At 37.7% G+C, this 14,943-nt stretch overlaps 1 long non-coding RNA gene across 1 annotated transcript; it reads right to left on the bottom strand.

The window, feature by feature from the left end:
• Positions 1-540: 540 nt before the first annotated feature.
• On the bottom strand, positions 541-1,868 carry LOC129455175 (uncharacterized). The gene is made up of 2 exons (XR_012371289.1): positions 1,839-1,868; positions 541-1,753 (listed from the first exon to the last, which is right to left on the bottom strand). It is a non-coding gene; the product is annotated as an uncharacterized lncRNA (long non-coding RNA).
• Between the last annotated feature and the right edge of the window lie 13,075 nt (positions 1,869-14,943).

The raw sequence follows: 14,943 nt of genomic DNA on the forward strand, positions 1-14,943 counted from the left end.
TTACACTATTAGTTAGATTGCCGTATTGTTTTATTATGATCTAGATCTTTATTTGTCATTAGTGTCTCATGCATGCATTCATCAGAGAGAGAGAGAGAGAGAGAGAGAGAGAGAGAGAGAGAGAGAGAGAGAGAGAGAGCGACTCGATCCAGCAAGCACAAACCAAGACAATGAACTGACGGCTAGTTGAGTAAAGCACTTCTACCCTAAATAACCTTGAATTTGGTTACATGGATGTTTGACAGAAAGGAGATGGATTATTGTTTATGTAGTCATTTCTCTCTTGACAATGATCTTTCTCTCTGTAGTTGATCATTTTAATAGGTTTTAAAAATATTCTTATGCAAGTTTACCTTGATCTTAATGTGTAACTGCTTACTGGATGTGTGGCGAGGTCGCTCTACTGCTATCAATGCAAGTTCACCTACTTGCAGGGGAATTTGACTACGCCACCTGGGAACTACCCAGGAAACAAAAATGACCCCTAGGTCACACAGGTTCACTTCTCATATATAATTAAAGGCAGGCAGAGAACATGAGTATCAAAAATACAAAATTTATTAATCAGTAATAAAAAATAGAACAGTTAATTTTTCTTTAAAAGGAGTATGTTACACCTCCAATCAGTTCAATGTCGAGACAAGATGGATCGCATCACTTCAGATCTCAACAATATTCTTACTGCAAATGATGCGGTAAGTGGCAGCTGGATACAGAATAAATCAAAACAAATATAACAAACAGGGCTGAGGTTACCCACAGGAGTGATCACCGGCGCACGTTGTCAAAGAGCACACTTCATATACACACCACACCGTGAACTTAAATTACAAATCATACACTCCAAAAAGGTGTAACACAGCAAATGTTGGGATAGTACAACCACCACCACCAGATCCTTCACCCGTGGGGACCTCAGCTCCTGAAAGAAAATTAAACACAAAATAAATATCAAAAATAATATTGGTCAGACATACACAAAATAAATCACAAAAGTCACAACACACTCCATTACACAAATATTTAAACAAGAACAAAATAAAGAAATACAATTTAAACTAACTAATAACGAATGCAAAAATCCACATACAATTATTCAGAAAAAAAGAAAAGAAAACAAAAGTTAAGCAGCAGCAGTAAGGCTACAATTGAGACCGACAAACACAGACGCTTAGCTCGAGTATGCTACGCGATTCTCCGCTCAGCAGGACGTTTCCATATAACTGAACACTTCACAGAAACCAGACAGCAGCAACAGTTCCCAGCATAATACTGTGCAATTTAGCAAAGTTTATGCAGCACACAGCGGCGGTAGAAAATGAAACTAAAGCTGAAATGTATAATCAGCCAAAGTGAAAGGGAGAATCCTACAAAATATAAACAAACATAGCCTGTATCATTGCAGATCCCAGATTTCAATTAATATTCCCCACTAATACCCTTACCTCGACTTACCACAAGCGGATAGATAAAAAGTTTTAGGTAGGCTTCAGTATCAAGCCACGGCCAAGCATGCACAGCATTCAGATCACCCACGGTTACGCTGGAATACAGGGACTACACATTACCAAAAACCCACCCTTTAATCATCCAGCCCTTTTTAAATAAACCTGACCTTGTGATACAAAAACAGCGCTCACTTACCGGAAAGGGCAGTCAACAGCTCCTCGCTAAAGCAACCGTAAAACTACATCAAGAAGAACAGGAGGGCTAGATTGTAGCAACAAAACCACTGCACGGATGGAAAGCCAAGCTGCAATATAGCGCGCAAATCGTTAGTGTTATATGTACAGTGAAAAGTTAGCAGCATGCTACGTAACAACAACAACAACACATACCGTAAGCCACCATCAACACAGCGACAAGGGACTGCGGTCAAGCCACCCTCCACTTTGAAAAAGACGGTCAAACTAGCCCTCACGTTTTTTTCTGTGTGCACATATATTAGGCATTACGGTAAATGCACGAGAGGAATGATTTCAAAATAAAAGTTTCTCACCTAATTTGTTGATATTTCTATTGAATTCTGTGTGTATTTTAAATCGTTGCTAGGGTATTATGGGTGGTTTCTAGGCTGTTTCTGTTGCATTCTGTGTGGTTGCTAGGGATCTGTAAGTGGTTGCTAGGCTGTTTCTGTTGCATTCTATTTGGTTGCTAGGCTGTTTCTGTTGCATTCTGTGTGTGTTTTAAGTCATTGCTAGTATTATGGGTGGTTGCTAGGCAGTTTCTCTTGCATTTTGTGTGGTCGCTAGGCTGTTGCTAGGGCTCTTCAAATTGTTGCCAGGGCAGTATAGGTGGTTGCTAGTCTGTTTCTGTTGCATTCTGTGTCTGTTTTAAGTTGTTGCTAGGGTATTATGGGTGGTTGTTAGGCGTTTCTCTTGCATTTTGTGTTGTTGCTAGGGTTCTTTAAGTTGTTGCTAGGGTGTTTTGGGTGGTTGCTAGGCGGTTTCTCTTGCATTCTGTGTGGTTGCTAGGCTGTTAATAAGGTTTTTTAAGTGGTTGTTAGGCTGTTTCTGTTGCATTCTGTGTGTGTTTTAAGTTGTTGCTAGGGTATTCTGGGTGGTTGCTAGGCAGTTTCTCTTGCATTCTGTGTGGTTGCTAGGCTGTTGCTAGGGTTCTTTAAGTGGTTGCTAGGCTGCTTCTATTGCATTCTGTGTGTGTTTTAAGTTGTTGCTAGGGTATTATGGGTGGGTGCTAGGCTGTTTATGTTGCATTCTGTATCTGTTTTAGGTCATTGCTAGGGTATTATAGGCGGTTTCTCTTGCATTTTGTGAGGTTGCTAGGCTGTTGCTAGGGTTCTTTAAGTGGTTGCTAGGGTGTTTCTGTTCATTCTGTGTGTGTTTTAAGTGGTTGCTAGGGTATTATGGGTGGTTGCTAGGCGGTTTCTCTTGCATTCTGTGTGGTTGCTTGGCTGTTGCTAGAGTTCTTTAAGTTGTTGCTAGGGTATTATGGGTGGTTGCTAGGCTGTTTATGTTGCATTCTGTATCTGTTTTAAGTTGTTGCTAGGGTATTATGGGTGGTTGTTAGGCGGTTTCTCTTGCATTTTGTGTTGTTGCTAGGCTGTTGCTAGGGTTCTTTAAGTTGTTGCTAGGGTATTCTGGGTGGTTGCTAGGCTGCTTCTGTTACACTCTGTATCTGTTTTAGGTCATTGCTAGGGTATTATGGGCGGTTTCTCTTGCATTTTGTGTGGTTGCTAGGCTGTTGCTAGGGTTCTTTAAGTTGTTGCTAGGGTATTATGGGTGGTTGTTAGGCGGTTTCTCTTGCATTTTGTGTGGTTGCTTGGCTGTTGCTAGGGTTCTTTAAGTTGTTGCTAGGGTATTATGGGTGGTTGCTAGGCGGTTTCTCTTGCATTCTGTGTGGTTGCTAGGCTGTTGCTAGGGTATTATGGGTGGTTGTTAGGTGGTTTCTCTTGCATTTTGTGTGGTTGCTTGGCTGTTGCTAGGGTTCTTTAGGTTGTTGCTAGGGTATTATGGGTGGTTGCCATGCTGTTTCTGTTGCATTCTGTATCTGTTTTAGGTCATTGCTAGGGTATTATGGGTGGTTGTTAGGGGGTTTATCTTGCATTCTGTGTGGTTGCTTGCCTGTTGCTAGGGTTCTTTAGGTTGTTGCTAGGGTATTATGGGTGGTTTCTAGGCTGTTTATGTTGCATTCTGTGTCTGTTTTAAGTTGTTGCTAGGGTATTATGGGTGGTTGCTATGCTGTTTCTATTGCATTCTGTTTCTGTTTTAAGTTGTTGCCAGGGTTCCATGGGTGGCTGCCAAGCGGTTGCACTGGCATTCTGTGAGGCTACTTGGCAGTTGCTAGGGTATTATGTGTGGTTGCTAAGCTCTTGTTGTGGCATTCTTGTTGGATGCTATGCTATTGCTCTTGTTTTCTGGGTGATTGCTAGACTGTTGCTAGGGTATAATTAGTGGTTGCTATACTGTTGATATGGTGTTATTGGTTATTGCTAGGCTGTTGTTGAGATATTATGGTGGATTACTATGAGGATGCTAGCATATTAAGGGTGGTTGCTGGGCTGTTGTTGTGACATTTTATTTGATTGCTAGGCTGTTGCTAGGCTACAGTATTTAAATTGGTTGCTAGGGTTTTCTTGGTGATTGTGAGGTGAGGCTGATAAGCCTTTGCTAGGGTATTTTAGGTGGTTTATAAAATTGCTAGGCTGTACAGGGTGGTTGACACAGAACTGCTTTGCATTTAATAGGGAGTCAGTAAAAGAAAACGACCTGTTTCCACAGAATCATTCCACTTCTGAATACTAGTACACTATCTCAGGTTGTCACCACTGCATTATCATCACAGTCTGATATGCTGTTTTTAAAAAAAGAGAGCTCTAAGAAGTCCCATACACTTGCAGTATTTTCTATACATTTGGTTAGATGTTAAAGAGAAACTACCTGTTTCCACAGAATCATTCCTCTTCTGAATACTAGTACACTATCTCAGGTTGTCATCACAGCAGTATCATCACAGTCTGATGCGCTGTTTTTAAAAATAGTATAAATAGCAGTATTTTCTATACATTCGGTTAGATGTTAAAGGAATAGTCTACCCTTTTGCCATATTAAACTATGTTATTACATCAACCTAGACGAATTAATACATACCTATCTTTTTTCAATGCGTGCACTGTACAGCGTGTTGTGAATGTGTTAGCATTTAGCCTAGCCCCATTCATTCCTTTGGTACCAAACAAAAGTTGTATTTTGTGGCACCATACTTACTGGTATAACTCCTCATGTAACAGTCTTTAAATAGGGAAAACACGGAAGTGTTTAGTGGCTTCCCTGTTTAGTACCATAGGAATGAATGGGGCTAGGCTAAATGCTAACACATTCACGACGCGCTTTACAGTGCACTCATTGAAAAAAGATAGATATGTATTAAGTCGTCTAAGTTGAGATAATAACATAGTTTAATATGGCAAAAGGGTAGACTATTCCTTTAAAGATAAACTACCTGTTTCCACAGAATCATTCCACTTCTAAATGATAGTACACCACCTCAGGTTGTCACCACTGCAGTATCACCACAGTCTGATATGCTGTTTTTAAAAAATAGAGCCCTGAGCTATTATATACACTCTGTATTTTCTATACATTCGATTACATGTTAAAGGGAAACTAGCTGTTTCCACTGAATCATTCCACTTCTAAATGATAGTACACCATATCAGGTTGTCACTCCTGCAGTATCATCACAGTCTGATATGCTGTTTTTAAAATATAGAGCCCTGAGCTATTATATACACTCTGTATTTTCTATACATTCGGTTACATGTTAAAGAGAAACTACCTGTTTCCACAGAATCATTCCACTTCTAAATGATAGTACACCATCTCAGGTAGTCACTTCTGCAGTATCACCACAGTCCGATATGCTGTTTTAAAATAGAGAGCTCTAAGCAATCCTATACACTTGCAGTATTTTCTATACATTCGGTTAGATGTTAAAGGGAAACTACCTGTTTCCACAGAATCATTCCACTTCTGAATACTAGTACACTATCTCAGGTTGTCACACCTGCAGTATCATCACAGTCTGATATGTTATTGTTTAAATATAGAGCCCTAAGATACCATACACACTCTGTATTTTCTATACATTCAGATTGATTTTAAAAGAAAACTACCTGTTTCCACAGAATTATTTCACTTCTGAATGATAGTAAACCATCTCAGATTGTCACTCCTGCAGTATCATCACAGTCTGATATGCTGTTTTTAAAATAGAGAGCTCTAAGCAGTATACACTTGCTGTATTTTCTATACATTCGGTTAGATGTTAAAGGGAAACTACCTGTTTCCACAGAATCATTCCACTTCTGAATGACAGTACACCATCTCAGGTTGTCACTCCTGCAGTATCACCACAGTCTGATATGCTGTTTTTAAAATAAAGAGCCCTGAGGTATCATATACACTCTGTATTTACTATACATTCGGTTACATGTTAAAAGGAAACTACCTGTTTCCACAGAATCATTCCGCTTCTAAGTGATAGTACACCTTCTCAGATTGTCACCCCTGCAGTATCATCACAATCTGATATGCTGTTTTTAAAATAGGGGGTTCTAAGCTGTCTTATACACTTGCAGTATTCTCTATACATTCAGCCAGATGCAAAAGGGAAACCACCTGTCTCCACAGAATTATTTCACTTCTGAATGATAGTACACCATCTCAGGTTGTCACTCCTGCAGTGTAATCACAGTCTGATATGCTGTTTTTCAAATAGAGAGCCCAAGAAGTCCTATACACTTGTGGTATTTTCTATACATTTGGTTAGATGTTAAAGGGAAACTACCAGTTTCCACAGAATCATTCTACTTCTGAATGATAGTACACCATCTTAGGCTGTCACTCCTGCAGTATCATCACAGTCTGATATGCTGTTTTTAAAATATAATGCTCTACGATGTCCAGTAAACTCTGTATTTTCTATACATTTAGTTAGATCTTAAAGGGAATCTATCAGTTTCCTCAGAATCATTCCACTTCTGAATGATAGTAAACAATCTCAGGTTGTCACTCATGCAGTATCATCACAGTCTGATATGCTGTTTTTAAAATAGAGAGCTCTAAGAAGTCCTATACACTTGCAGTATTTTCTATAAATTCAGTTAGATGTTAAAGGGAAACTACCTGTTTCCACAGAATCATTCCCCTTCTGAATAATAGTACACCATCTCAGGTTGTCACTCCTGCAGTATCATCACAGTCTGATATGCTGTTTTTAAAATAGAGAGCTCTAAGAAGTCCTATACACTTGCAGTATTTTCTATAAATTAAGTTAGATGTTAAAGGGAAACTACCTGTTTCCACAGAATCATTCCACTTCTGAATAATAGTACACCATCTCAGGTTGTCACTCCTGCAGTATCATGACAGTCTGATATGTTATTGTTAAAATATAGAGCCCTAAGACACCATACACACTCTGTATTTTCTATACATTCAGATAGATGTTAAAAGAAAACTACCTAATTCCACAGAATTATTTCACTTCTGAATGATAATACACCATCTCAGGTTGTCACTCCTGCAGTATCATCACAGTCTGATATGCTGTTGTTAAAACATAAAGCCCTGAGGTATCATATACACACTGTATTTTCTATACATTCAGTTAGATGTTAAAGGGAAACTACCCGTTTCCACAGAATCATTCCACTTCTAATTGACGGTACACCATCTCAGGTTGTCACCAATGCAGTATCATCACGGTCTGATATGCTGTTGTTAAAATATAAAGCCCTGAGGTATCATATACACACTGTATTTTCTATACATTCAGTTAGATGTTAAAGGGAAACTACCTGTTTCCACAGAATTATTTCACTTCTGAATGATAATACACCATCTCAGGTTGTCACTCCTGCAGTATCATCACAGTCTGATATGCTGTTGTTGAAATTTAAAGCCCTGAGGTATCATATACACACTGTATTTTCTATACATTAAGTGACATGTTGGAGGGAGGCTACCTGTTCCCACAGAGTCATTCCACTTTTAGTTGGCGGTGCACCATCTCAGGTTGTCGCCACTGCAGTATCATCACAGTCTGATATGCTGTTGTTAAAATATAAAGCCCTGAGGTATCATATACACTCTGTATTATCTATACATTCAGTTAGATGTTTATGGGAAACTACCCGTTTCCACAGAATCACTCCACCTCTAAATGACGGCACACCATCTCAGGTTGTCACCACTGCAGTATCATCACAGTCTGATATGCTGTTTTCAAAATAGAGAGCTCTAAGATGTCATATACACTCTATATTATCTATACATTCAGTTAGATGTTAAAGGGAAACGACCTGTTTCCACATAATCATTCCACTTCTAAATGATAGTACACCATCTCAGGTTGTCACTCCTGCAGTATCATCACAGTCTGATATGTTATTGTTTAAATATAGAGCCCTATACCATACACACTCTGTATTTTCAATACATTCAGATAGATGTTAAAGGGAAACTACCTGTTTCCACAGAATCATTCCAATTCTAAATGCCAGTACACCATCTCAGGTTGTCACCCCTGCAGTATCATCACAGTCTGATATGTTGTTTTTAAAATAGAGAGCTCTAAGAAGTCCTATACACTTGCAGTATTTTCTATACATTCGGTTAGATGTAAAAGGGAAACTACCTGTTTCCACATAATCATTCCACTTCTAAATGATAGTACACCATCTCAGGTAGTCACTCCTGCAGTATCATCACAGTCTGATATGTTATTGTTTAAATATAGAGCCCTAAGATAACATACACACTCTGTATTTTCAATACATTCAGATAGATGTTAAAAGAAAACTACCTGTTTCCACAGAATTAATTCACTTCTGAATGATAGTACACCATCTCAGGTTGTCTCTCCTGCAGTATCATCACAGTATGATATGCTGTTTTTAAAATAGAGAGCTCTAAGCAGGATACACTTGCAGTATTTTCTATACATTAAGTTAGATTTTAAAGGGAAACTACCTGTTTCCACAGAATTATTTCACTTCTGAATGATAGTACACCATCTCAGGTTGTCACTCCTGCAGTATCATCACAGTCTGATATGTTATTGTTTAAATATAGAGCCCTAAGATACCATACACACTCTGTATTTTCAATACATTCAGATAGATGTTAAAGGGAAACTACCTGTTTCCACAGAATCATTCCGCTTCTAAATGATCGTACACCATCTCAGGTTGTCACTTCTGCAGTATCATCACAGTCTGATATGTTGTTTTTAAAATAGAGAGCTCCAAGGAGTCCTATACACTTGCAGCATTCTCTACACATTCGGCCAGATGTCAAAGGGAAACCACCCGTCTCCACAGAATCACTCCACTTCTAAATGATAGTACACCATCTCAGGTAGTCACTCCTGCAGTATCATCACAGTCTGATATGTTATTGTTTAAATATAGAGCCCTAAGATACCATACACACTCTGTATTTTCAATACATTCAGATAGATGTTAAAGGGAAACTACCTGTTTCCACAGAATCATTCCAATTCTAAATGACAGTACACCATCTCAGGTTGTCACTCCTGCAGTATCATCACAGTCTGATATGCTGTTTTTAAAATAGAGAGCTCTAAGAAATCCTATACACTTGCAGTATTTTCTATACATTCGGTTAGATTTTAAAGGGAAACTACTTGTTTCCACAGAATAATTCCACTTCTAAATGACGGTACACCATCTCAGGTTGTCACCACTGCAGTATCATCACAGTCTGATATGCTGTTTTCAAAATAGAGAGCTCTAAGATGTCATGTACACTCTATATTATCTATACATTCAGTTAGATGTTAAAGGGAAACTACCTGTTTCCACAGAATCATTCCACTTCTGAATGATAGTACAAAATCTCAGGTTGTCACACCTGCAGTATCATCACAGTCTGATATGTTATTTTTAAATATAGAGCCATAAGATACCATACACACTCTGTATTTTCTTTACATTCAGATAGATGTTAAAAGAAAACTACCTGTTTCCACAGAATCATTTCACTTCTGAATGACAGCACACCATCCCAGGTTGTCACTCCTGCAGTATCATCACAGTCTGATATGCTGTTTGTAAAATAGAGAGCTCTAAGCAGTATACACTTGCAGTATTTTCTATACATTAAGTTAGATTTTAAAGGGAAACTACCTGTTTCCACAGAATCATTCTACTTCTAATTGACAGTACACCATCTCAGGTTGTCACCACTGCAGTATCATCACAGTCTGATAGATTGTTGTTAAAATATAAATCCCTGAGGTTTCATATACGCAGTTTTTTCTATATATTCGGTTATATGTTAAAGGGAAACTACCTGTTTCCACAGAATTATTCCACTTCTAAATGACAGTACACCTTCTCAGGTTGTCACCACTACAGTATCATCACAGTCTGATATGCTGTTTTTAAAATAGAGAGCTCTAAGAAGTCCTATACACTTGCAGTATTTTCTATACATTCAATTAGATGTTAAAGGGAAACTACCTGTTTCCACAGAATCGTTCCACTTCTGAATGATAGTACACCATCTCAGGTTGTCACTCCTGCAGTATCATCACAGTCTGATATGCTGTTTTTAAAATAGAGAGCTCTAAGAAGTCCTATACACTTGCAGTATTTTCTATACATTAAATTACATGTTAAAGGGAAACTACCTGTTTCCACAGAATAATTCCACTTCTAAATGACCGTACACCATCTCAGGTTGTCACTCATGCAGTATCATCACAGTCTGATATGCTGTTTTTAAAATAGAGAGCTCTAAGCAGTCCTATACACTTGCATTATTTTCTAAAAACAACATATCAGACTGTTATGATACTGGAGGAATAACAACCTCAGATGGTCTACTATCATTCAGAAGTGGAATGATTCTGTGGAAATCCCTTTAACATCTAATTGTATGTATAGAAAATACAGGGTTTATTGGACATCTTAGAGCTCTCCATTTTAAAAACAGCATATCAGACTGTGATGATACTGCAGGGATGACAACCTCAGATGGTCTACTATCATTCAGAAGTGGAATGATTCTGTGGAAATCCCTTTAACATCTAATTGTATGTATAGAAAATACAGGGTTTATTGGACATCTTAGAGCTCTCCATTTTAAAAACAGCATATCAGACTGTTATGATACTGGAGGAATAACAACCTCAGATGGTCTACTATCATTCAGAAGTGGAATGATTCTGTGGAAATCCCTTTAACATCTAATTGTATGTATAGAAAATACAGGGTTTATTGGACATCTTAGAGCTCTCCATTTTAAAAACAGCATATCAGACTGTGATGATACTGCAGGGATGACAACCTGAGGTGTTGTACTGTCATTTAGAAGTGGAATGATTCTGTGGAAACGGGTAGTTTCCCTTTAACATCTAACTGAATCTATAGAAAATACAGAGTGCATATGTGATCTTAGAGCCCCCAAATTTAAAAACCACATATCAGACTGTGATAATGCTACAGGGGTGACAACCTGAAATGTTGTACTATCATTCAGAAGTGGAATGTTTCTGTGGAAACAGGTAGTTTCCCTTTAATATCTAACTGAATTTATAGAAAATACTGCATGTGTTAGACATCTTAGAGCTCTCTATTTTAAAAACAGCATATCAGACTGTGATGATACTGCAGGAGTGACAACCTGAGATGGTGTATGATCATTTAGAAGCGGAATAATTCTGTGGAAACAGCTAGTTTTTTTTAACGTCTAACCGAATGTATAGAAAATACCACAAGTGTATAGGACTTCTTAGAGCTTTCTATTTTAAAAACAGCATATCAGACTGTGATGATACTGCAGTGGTGACAACCTACGATGGTGTACTGTCATTTAGAAGTGGAATGATGCTGTGGAAACAGGTAGTTTCCCTTCAACATCCAAATGAATTAATAGAAAATACAGAGTTTACTGGACATCTTAGAGCCCCCTAATTTAAAAACAGCATATCAGACTGTGTTAATACTACAGGGGTGACAACCTGAGGTGGTGTACTATCACTCAGAAGTGGAATGATTTTGTGGAAACAGGTAGTTTCCCTTTAACATCTAACCGAATATATAGAAAATACCGAGTGTATATGACATCTTAAGGCTCTCTGTTTTAAAAACAGCATATCAGACTGTTATGATACTGCAGGAGTGACAACCTGAGATGGTGTACTATCATTCAGAAGTGGAATGATACTGTGGAAACAGGTAGTTTCCCTTTAACATCTGACCAAATTTTTAGAAAATACAGAGTGTATATGACATTTTAGAGCATTATATTTTAAAAACAGCATATCAGACTGTGATGATAGTGCAAGAGTGACAACCTGAGGTACTATCATTTAGAAGTGGAATGATTCTGTGGAAACAGGTAGTTTCCCTTCAACATCCAAATGAATTGATAGAAAATACAGAGTGCATATGTGATCTTAGAGCACCCAAATTTAAAAAACACATATCAGACTGTGATAATGCTACAGGGGTGACAACCTGAAATGTTGTACTATCATTCAGAAGTGGAATGTTTCTGTGGAAGCAGGTAGTTTCCCTTTAACATCTAACCAAATGTTTAAAAAAATACCACAAGTGTATACTTCTTAGAGCTCTCTATTTTAAAAACAGCATATCAGACTGTGATGATACTGCAGGAGTAACAACCTGAGATGGTGTCCTGTTATTTAGAAGTGGAATGATGTTGTGGAAACAGATAGATTCCCTTTAACATCTAACCAAATGCATAGAACATACAGAGTTTACTGGACACCTTAGAGCATTATAATTTAAAAACGGCATATCAGACTGTGATGATACTGCAGTGGTGACAACCTGAGATGGTGTACTATGATTCAGAAGTGGAATGATTCTGTGGAAACAGGTAGTTTCCCTTTAACATCTAACTGAATTTATAGAAAATACTGCAAGTGTATAGGACTTCTTAGAGCTCTCTATTTTAAAAACAGCATATCAGACTGTGATGATACTGCAGTGGTGACAACTTGAAATGTTGTACTATCATTCAGAAGTGGAATGTTTCTGTGGAAACAGGTAGTTTCCCTTTAATATCTAACTGAATTTATAGAAAATACTGCATGTGTTAGACATCTTAGAGCTCTCTATTTTAAAAACAGCATATCAGACTGTGATGATACTGCAGGAGTGACAACCTGAGATGGTGTATTATCATTCAGAAGTGGAATGATGCTGTGGAAACAGGTAGTTTCCCTTCAACATCCAAATGAATTAATAGAAAATACAGAGTTTACTGGACATCTTAGAGCCCCCTAATTTAAAAACAGCATATCAGACTGTGATAATACTACCGGGGTGACAACCTGAGGTGGTGTACTATCATTCAGAAGTGGAATGATTTTGTGGAAACAGGTAGTTTCCCTTTAACATCTAACCGAATATATAGAAAATACAGAGTGTATATGACATCTTAAGGCTCTCTGTTTTAAAAACAGCATATCAGACTGTTATGATACTGCAGTGGTGACAACCTGCGATGGTGTACTATCATTCAGAAGTGGAATGATTCTGTGGAAACAGGTAGTTTCCCTTCAACATCCAAATGAATTAATAGAAAATACAGAGTTTACTGGACCTCTTAGAGCATTATAATTTTAAAAACGGCATATCAGACTGTGATGATACTGCAGTGGTGACAACCTGATATGGTGTACTATCATTTAGAAGTGAAATAATTCTGTGGAAACAGGTAGTTTCCCTTTAACATCTAACCGAATGTTTAAAAAAATACCACAAGTGTATAGGACTTTTTAGAGTTCTCTATTTTAAAAACAGCATATCAGACTGTGATGATACTGCAGGAGTAACAACCTGAGATGGTGTACTATTATTCAGAAGTGGAATGATTCTGTGGAAACAGGTAGTTTCCCTTTAACATCTAACTTAATTTATAGAAAATACTGCAAGTGTATAGGACTTCTTAGAGCTCTCTATTTTAAAAACAGCATATCAGACTGTGATGATACTGCAGTGGTGACAACCTGAGATTGTTTACTATCATTTAAAAGTGGAATGATTCCGAGGAAACAGATAGATTCCATTTAAGATCTAACTAAATATATAGAAAATACAGAGTTTACTGGACATCGTAGAGCATTATATTTTAAAAACAGCATATCAGACTGTGATGATACTGCAGGAGTGACAGCCTAAGATGGTGTACTATCATTCAGAAGTAGAATGATTCTGTGGAAACTGGTAGTTTCCCTTTAACATCTAACCAAATGTATAGAAAATACTGCAAGTGTATAAGACTTCTTGGGCTCTCTATTTGAAAAACAGCATATCAGACTGTGATTACACTGCAGGAGTGACAACCTGAGATGGTGTACTATCATTCAGAAGTGGAATGATTCTGTGGAAACCGGTAGTTTCCCTTTAACATCTAACTGAATGTATAGAAAATACTGCAAGTCTATAAGACAGCTTAGAACCCCCTATTTTAAAAACAGCATATCAGATTGTGATGATACTGCAGGGGTGACAATCTGAGAAGGTGTACTATCATTTAGAAGCGGAATGATTCTGTGGAAACAGGTAGTTTCCTTTTAACATGTAACCGAATGTATAGTAAATAAAGAGTGTATATGATACCTCAGGGCTCTCTATTTTAAAAACAGCATATCAGACTGTGGTGATACTGCAGGAGTGACAACCTGAGATGGTGTACTTGCATTCAGAAGTGGAATGATTCTGTGGAAACAGGTAGTTTCCCTTTAACATCTAACCGAAGGTATAGAAAATTCAGCAAGTGTATACTGCTTAGAGCTCTCTATTTTAAAAACAGCATATCAGATTGTGATGATACTGCAGGAGTGACAACCTGAGATGGTGTACTATCATTTAGAAGTGGAATGATTATGTGGAAACAGGTCGTTTCCCTTTAACATCTAACTGAATGTATAGAAAATACAGTGTGTATATGATACCTCAGGGCTTTATATTTTAACAACAGCATATCAGACTGTGATGATACTGCATTGGTGACAACCTGAGATGGTGTACTGTCAATTAGAAGTGGAATTATTCTGTGGAAACAAGTAGTTTCCCTTTAAAATCTAACTTAATGTATAGAAAACACTGCAAGTGTAAACTGCTTAGAGCTCTCTATTTTAAAAACAGCATATCAGACTGTGATGATACTGCAGGAGTTACAACCTGAGATGGTGTACTGTTATTTAGAAGTGGAATGATGTTGTGGAAACAGATAGATTTCCTTTAACATCTAACCAAATGCATAGAACATACAGAGTTTACTGGACACCTTAGAGCATTATAATTTAAAAACGGCATATCAGACTGTGATGATACTGCAGTGGTGACAACCTGAGATGGTGTACTATCATTCAGAAGTGGAATGATTCTGTGGAAACAGGTAGTTTCCCTTTAACATTCAA

This window comes from Misgurnus anguillicaudatus, chromosome 9 (genome assembly GCF_027580225.2).
Source record: "Misgurnus anguillicaudatus chromosome 9, ASM2758022v2, whole genome shotgun sequence".
NCBI lineage: Eukaryota > Metazoa > Chordata > Actinopteri > Cypriniformes > Cobitidae > Misgurnus > Misgurnus anguillicaudatus.